This window comes from Arachis duranensis, chromosome 4, assembly GCF_000817695.3.
Source record: "Arachis duranensis cultivar V14167 chromosome 4, aradu.V14167.gnm2.J7QH, whole genome shotgun sequence".
Taxonomy (NCBI): Eukaryota; Viridiplantae; Streptophyta; class Magnoliopsida; order Fabales; family Fabaceae; genus Arachis; species Arachis duranensis.
This window is the reverse complement of record NC_029775.3, coordinates 109,289,683-109,298,070: the sequence shown is the minus strand read 5'-3', so window position 1 is coordinate 109,298,070 and position 8,388 is coordinate 109,289,683. Positions and strand designations below refer to the sequence as shown.

The following is an 8,388-nucleotide window of genomic DNA, read 5'->3' as shown; positions in this document are numbered from 1 at the left end:
TCATGTCTTACATTCTATATTCATAGAATTATTCTTATACCTCTTAAACACTTACTGACTTGAGCGTCGGAGTATCTTTTGCAGGTACCCACCCCCTTGTTCTCTCCTTGCCGACGTATAACTCATCCCGACGAGAAGCTTGAAGACATTCATCGACGGACGAGCTATACACCGGCCAAACTTAGCAAGAACAGTAATAATATTGACTCACAGAAAGATGAGGTGGTTGGATGAAAATCATATTAGACTGATAAAATGTCATTATTTTATTTATGGCGTTTAAATACAATAAAAACTACGTCGTTTAGGATAGTTTGAAGGGTTTTAATATATACGCTAGAATTATTGTTCTATGTCTCTCACGAAATCTCTTCTTCTTCTCCTTATTTTCTTTGATGGTGCCACTTTGAAAGAGGTTTTTTTTGGTGTTCTCTCTAAAAGAAAATAACCACACTAAAATTGTTTCATCTCTGTTCAAAGTGGTCTAAAAAGAAGCATTTTGATTGATACTTGTAACTAAAATAAAAAAAAAAACTAAAATAGTCAGTGGCTACTCTTCTATTTTTCTTGATCATAAATTTTTTTTTTTCATTATTAAGTCAATATCCATTCATTTATCTCTTTTTTGCATTTGTATTTTATCTGTGAGTTTGTGACTTTGTATTAAGGTTTGCTTTCTGCCATGTTGTTTTATCTTGTTCATTGTGATCATGATAGCTATTGTGGAAATGTGCTAGAAATAGAAATAATTTTATATGTAGTTTATTAGTTTTTATGGTAGGTTGGGGTTTAAGTTAATTGTACGTTCTTAGTTTATGGTACCCTACCTTGATTTTTTTATTTTTTGAAAATTATGATATTAATGATCAATTTTTATTTACATATGACTTTTGATTATTATTGTGTATTACCATGGAAATTCTTTATGACGAGTGTGAATGTGTCATTTCATACACTAGAGATCATATTTCAAAGATGTTTAGACTTTATCCAGACTTGCTAAATGTGTTTTTCATCAGAGACTACTACAAATAGGCTGAGTATGATAAGATAGAGCATTGTTGGTAGTTGGCTCCTAACAGATCATCGGAGACTAGTTTAAGAGAATTCAATTCTGATGTTGAACTTCTGGAGATATGCTTCCATGCTGAAAGAAATAATGAGTTGGTGTATGTATACAATGAATGCATACAATGACACATATGTATTCCATATCAATCCTTTTTCTGGCTAGGTATTATGAAAAAAAAAATCAATTTACAATAGACTACAAACACCCAAATATAAGAAGATTGCAGGAGAACTAAAGAAGAAACGAGAAAAGGATGTTGATAAAAGTCCTACAGGAGACAAGAAGCAGAACATCACCAAGCTGAAGAAGACATATAAAGAGAATTATTGCCGCTATTATAGTGGTAAATGTCACAACAAGAGAAACTGCCTCCAAATAAGGTTGAAGATGAGGCTGCATCTGCTGTTGCTGATGTTGCTTTTGGTGAAGCTGTTGCAAATCAACTTTCAAGTGCTACAAATAAAGTCCAAGATGAAGGCAATGCTATTGAGATTGAGCTTGATATGAGCCAACATATTATGTAAGAAAATAAACTCTCAACAGGAATTAAATATGATTCTTTTAAAGTTTCTTTGTATTTCTCTGTCCATCCAATTGAATATTTTTCTATAACTGTTAATAGGGTGCAACAACTGTTGTGCACCTTTACGCAAGGCCAACAACGCTTATCCCTAAATGAAGACAGTCTCGTATCAAAATTATTCTACCACCAACAACTACAACAGCTTCAATTACTCCACCAGCCACCACTGCTCCAGTTTTAAGTACGTCACTAGCCACCATTATTCTAGTTTCAAGTACTCAACTATTACTTACTATTCTAGTTTTAAGTACTCCACCAACAACAAATGTTCTTATTGATTCAATGGTTGGTGCATCTGCAGCTATAACTTTAAGACCGAGCAGTTTTACGTGATTTGTACCAATTCTGATATTCAAGCCACTAAGAAAGTCCAAGAATTGAACTAACGCATCGAGATATTTTGGCTGTGACATTTTGGTTTTAAATATTTACCTTTAGAGCTATTGAGTTCCATGTCTACGTTAGAGTATATATGTTATGCTTCTTATTTAAATACTCTATGCGTGACATGTTTTTTGATGGTGTCTAGCTTAACACATATAAGTTTAAAAATACTTTACATGGTGTGAATGTTATTAATAAATACTTTAGTTTTATTACTGTTCCTTAGCTTCATTTTTAAATTACAAGTTAGCAATAACAATGATAAAATAGAACATTAATAATTTGTATTCATATGTTCATAGAGTACAACAATCACAACCATCACATTTAGACTTTTCTATTACATAATATCTAAATTGAACTTCACCACTTCCATGCTGCACGGATAACTTTCACAATTACTAACATAATAACTAACAACAAACAGAATGCCAATTTTAGATCCCTGACTTCAGATTTTAACCTTCTAATCTTTCAGACAAATTTTATTATCCATTCCTTTATTTCAAATTTAGGATCAACTCTACCAATTATTTTTTCTTCATGCTGAACTTTGTCAGCCCGCATAAAAAGACCACACCACCTCTTACTAACACTTTACAACCACATTTCATGGCCATGGAGAAAAAATGTTACATATTGAAAGAGCAACAAGATTAACTACATACATTAATAAAAATCACTTACATTGTTGTTTGGACAACCAAATGACCTCCCTGAATTTGCATCAGTTTTTAACCATTTGAGGACGGATTGGTGGCCATACCCACACCTCTTTGGAAGTCGTTCGTAAATGCTTTTGGTGGTTCTCCTCTCATAGATTTTCTTATGTCGGATGTTGGAGCTACCAACAATGTTGTTGCCTCCATCCATCATCACCCTTTTGAAACACGCTTAACAACAGTCGAGAAGAAGAATAATGGCTTCTAATGGTGGACGCAATTTTCTGGAGTTCAAATTGAGATTAGGATTATAAACTATTATAAAGACTAAATTGAGTTAAATAGTTATAATAGCCTCGTAATATAGCTATGGATTGTCTAGCGTGACTTTTGTCTAACCACATCATAACTCTGTTTACGAATATTCGTTGGAATAATATACCTCAAAGACGACCATAAATCAATATTGTTAAGACCAGGAATAAAATTGGGGCAATTGTAAGTTAAAAAATGAAATTGAAGTTCAACTGTAAATTTAGGAACCATTTTAAAATTTAACTTATCAATAATTTATAAGTCATTATGATTTAAATTCTAAAGAAGAAACAATATAAATCCATTGTGATTCGTATTATGTTTTTTCATAAAAATTAGAATATAATAGCTATTATTGATTATAGAATATAACTATAAGAGAAAAGGACAAGACCTTTTGTCCTGCGAACATTTTCGTCCCTGATCATTTGAGAATATTTTTAAGTCCTTCACTTCTTTAAAAGTTGGACGGATTAGTTCTTACATGCAAAAGTCTCCGTCAGACCCAATGAAAAAGTCTGACGTGGCTCCCGTTCCAATGACTTGGCCTTACGGGTGCACACATGGCATATAAGTGGAATGATAGTGTTATAAATTGGACAAATAAGTCCCTCCCCTTCAAAACTATGTCGTTTCGTGTGGCAATCCTTTACATACACTTTCATCCCTTCTTACTAGCTGATATATGAAACATTATTGCTCTCTCCCCTTCCCTTTTCGCCAATACCCTCCATCCTTTGGTGTGGATCGCCAGTTATGTGGTGATTGATTTCTGACGCTACTATGGCTATTAGTTATGTTTGACAGTTGAGTCCATTCAGATGTGGATACTTGTCAAACATATTTATTCACATTTCTGGTTATTAATTGGATTGAGCAATTGAGCTATTTTTAGTTCTCTTCCATCAACTTGATGTTCTTTATTTGAACAAGCTACATAATCATACTCCAGTTTTGAATAGTGAATAATCTGTGCATAATTTGGCATTGTTGCTGTATGAAACTTTTCTACCTTTCTTGATGCTTTTTTGAGACAATTTGATTGAGTTCTTCTGTTCCCTTGGTTGTTATGGATGTAGGATTAAGGAACGATTTTAAGTAGTCTTAATTAAATCCTGATTATGCTGAAAGCTCTCGTTCAATTATAGTGGAGTTATTTAAGCACAATGCTATAAGTATTGAATTCGTAGGCCATCATCTTGTTTGATTATTATCTCTGTGATCAAACATAAAAATAACTGAACCATTCTATCTTGTATTTAGGAAAAAATTAATGCGAATTATAGTATTTAGCTCTTTTTTAATGATAATTTTTAGAGAAGTTACTAATCAAAAGAATGAGTGAGCCTATGATAAATTGTGTGTTGACCTATCACTCCCAAAAAGAGTTAGGAGGGGGTGTTGGTATTTTGACAACTGACAGAGTGGCACATGATGATACCTATTGTGGTGTACTAAATAAATGCATGTATTAGGATCTTTCACTACGGAAGAACATGGCCCCTTGCTTGAAAATGAATTAGAAATGACTTTTTTTACATGTTTGTTTTGTTATTTATAGTAAAATCAAAGAGAGAAAGACATGTATTATGAGCATATTTTATAGCTAATAGAATGTGTGTTGATGACAGGTCATCATATACCCATTTTTCAAGCTAATTTCACTTGTTTTATTAGCCTTTATGCACTTTCTTGCATCCTAAGTAAGTGATTTGGAATGAAAATGCATAACTTCTTTAAATCAAATAACCACCATTAAATTGATGCTAAATCATGAGGTTTGAGCAAGAATTAATTGATTTTTAATGAATTATAAACCTTATGAATTTAGAGATACTTTGAGTGGTTGTTTTGGTTTCTTGTAGGTAAAGAAAGGAAGAAAAGAAGAAAAACGTGGCTTAAGAAAGCGTGGCCCAAGAGATAAGAAGTGTGGCACATGGAAGGGAGGAAGCAAACATTGCCCTCCACAAGGGCACACTGCCCTCCAGCAGAGCAACATAATGAACCAAGCCTTGAAAAGCAACACTGTCCTGCCCACAACAAGGGCGGAGCACAATTTGATGCCAAGGACCAAAGGGAGCAAAAACTCTGCCCTGCCCTCCTCAAGAGCAATATCGGGCTCAGCAAAGAAATAAATTCAAGGAAAAAGCTTACCAATGCTTGCCACAAGTTTCAAACCCAAGGACAAAGAGGAAAGGAGTAGCGCTCAAGCACAATAAAAACAAGCAAAAATTGGCTTGCTTTCAATCTCCCAGGATCGAACACGGCACCATGAGGAAGCAAGGAACTAAGCATTACTTTGATGCCAAGAAAACCAAAGAAAAAGAAGCAGCGTGTGCCTCCACCAAGTTTCGAACTTGGAACCTCACCATTTGCAACATTGCCCTGCCCTCCACAAGGGCAGGGCAGCATTTTTGTGGTGCATGGCCAGCGCACAAGATTGGGCGCACCAAGGGAGTCTCGGCCAGCAAGCACGCACGCACAGGCAGATTGGCGCACCATGGCAACTCTGCCCTGCCCTCCACAAGGGCAGGGCAACATCATGCAGCATCTTGAACGCACCAAGCACGCACCATTTCCTGCCCTGCCCTCCACAAGGGCTGCCAGGGCAGCCTCCTGGAAGCCACTTTTTCATGGGCTGAAAATTGGATTAAAAATCCAATTTAATTCATTTCTTCACCAAATCAAAAGCCCATCCAAATTCCAAAATCCAAGAATAGAAAGTGTATAAATAGGAGATAGTTTGATGTAATTAGGACCTTTACTTTCACTTTTGACTTTTGAACCTTCTTTTGATTTTTTGAATTCTAAGACTTCATTGAGAGCTAGGAACTGAGATTTGAGAGAATTGGGGAGGAGAATTGATCTCTCTTCTTCCTCGTTCTTGCTTGAGCATTTTTACTTTTCTTGTTTGAATCTTGAATGTGAAGAATTGAGAAATTTCTGTCTCAATCTCCATTTAAGATCTCTTTAATTTCTCTTCTGCATAATTGAGTTCAATTACATTTCCTTTACTGCTTCTTCTTTAATTTCTTATTAATTGCTTTGTGACGTTGGATCTGGGAAGGCAATTGAGATCTAGACTTTGCTATCTAGTCTCCGGAGTCCTGAGATCCCATTTCCCCTTTTGGTTCTTCTGTGAACCCCTGCTGCAATTTAATTTCCCTTCCTGTTTGAATTCTAGTTACTTCCAATGCATCTTCTGCTTTATTAATTATTGCAATTTAATTTCCCTTGCTTAAATTCTGAATTCCCAATCCTCAACTCCCTTTTTCAATTCAAGCAATTTATATTTCTTGCACTTTAAGTTACTGCAATTTACATTTCTTGCACTTTAAGTTTCAGTCATTTAATTTCTTGTTCTTTAAGATTCAGCATCTTTACTTTCAGTTCTCTTTAATTTCTGCAATTCATCCCTCTCCCTTTACATTTCCTACTATTTACTTACTGTTGGATACAAAATCACTCAACCAATACTTGATTCGCTTGACTAAATCAACCACTGAACTAAAATTGCTCAATCATTCAATCGTCCCTGTGGGATCGACCTCACTCCCGTGAGTATTATTACTTGATGCGACCCGGTACACTTGCCGGTGAGTTTTGTGTTGGATCGTTTTCCACACATCATGTGTCATATGCATGAATTAGATTAATATTATTGATGTATTGTATATGATCATTGCTTAGCAAGATACGTATGTAATATTTACTTCTAATGTATGTTTGGTTTTCTATTCCTCCAACATGATTTAGTTTTGAGGGAAGATGTTATTGTGTTTAATGTTCTTTTTTTGTTTTTTTTTCTCTCCCTAAAAATAATTTTTTAGATTTTATCTGCCTACACTACTTATTTGACTTTTTGAGATTGAATTTCTAGAATTGACCACTAATGATTCTATTGAAGTTCAAACAATCTGTTATATCTGGTCATTTTACCTATTGTGATTGAGAATGTGGAACTTTGCTTCAAACTGTATTGTTGAAAATGTACGACAGAAAAATGATTCCACAAAGGCAACTCATTTGCATTGGAATGTTCTGATGATGAGAATTCAGTTGTTAGGAGAGAAGAAGGGCTGGAATGCCCAATATGCTGAGAATCTTTTAACATTGTTGAAAATGTGCCTTATGTATTGTGGTGTGGTCACACCCTTTGTAAAAATTGTATCTTGGGACTACAATGGATCATTGTGAAGTTTTCAACACTGCCAATTCAATTTTCACTCTTTATCTCCTACCAGTGGTGCAACTTATCTTTCCGTTTGGTTTATCAAGGGAATATTAAATTCCCTCGCAAGAACTAGTTTCTTCTTTGAATGGTTGAGAGCATGAATGGTGATAGAGAAAAATCGCACTCAAATTGCAGTGGTGATAATCAACAATATTGGCCAATTAAAGACAATTTAACCATAGGAAGCTATGTAAGCCATGGAAATGCCCGGAGGAGCCAAGTTCACTATCCATGTATGTAAAGGATTGTCACACGAAATGATGTAGTTTTGAGAGGAGGGACTTATTTATCCAGTTTTCAAAACTACCATTCTACTTATATGCCACGTGTGCACCCGTAAGGCCAGATCAATAGAGCGGGAGCTACGTCAGATTTTTTTTTGAGTCTGACGGAAGTATTTACACGGAGGGACTAATCCCTCCAACTTTTAAGGAAGCGAAGGACAAATGGTCAGAAACAAAAATGTCTGCGAAACAAAAGGTTATGGACCTATTTGTCCTTTTCTCTAACTATAATTAAAAAGGTATATTTAAAATGAATATTTAAGTTTCAAATTATTATATACCACAAGGTTTTTATGTATACACACACACAAAATTATTTTTTAAATATAATAAATTAATTATACTATGTGTATATTAAAAATAATATTTTTTTATAAATAAATAATTTAATTATTTTATTTATTGAAATATGTAATTTGTAACATATTTACCAATTTATATCGCATTGATTTATCTTATTTACAATGTAAACGATGTGATTATGAATGTATGACGTGTAATTTAAAAAAAATACACATATCTCGTTTACCCTATAAACGAGATATATTCACAATTATCTCGTTTACATTGTATTGTTATAAAAAAAATTATTATTAAAATAATAACAATTTAATTTTTATTTTTTAATTAATCTAATTTTTAAAAATTATATCTTAAAACAGTTATGTTATGTATTTAAAATTAGTGATTTAAAATTTTTCATTTAAAATTAATATATTATTTTTTTTTTTAAAAACCAACCCATTTAAATTAATACTCAAAATGAGTACATAAAAAATTAGATCGAATTGAGTTGATTTAAATTTAGAAAAAAAATAAGGTTGCACGTGTTTAGATTCCATAATAATAAAAAA

General features: G+C 33.6%; 1 pseudogene; it reads left to right on the top strand.

Moving 5' to 3' along the window:
• Window positions 1–6,970: 6,970 nt before the first annotated feature.
• LOC107485757 (uncharacterized) lies at window positions 6,971–7,491 on the top strand (annotated as a pseudogene).
• Window positions 7,492–8,388: the final 897 nt, after the last annotated feature.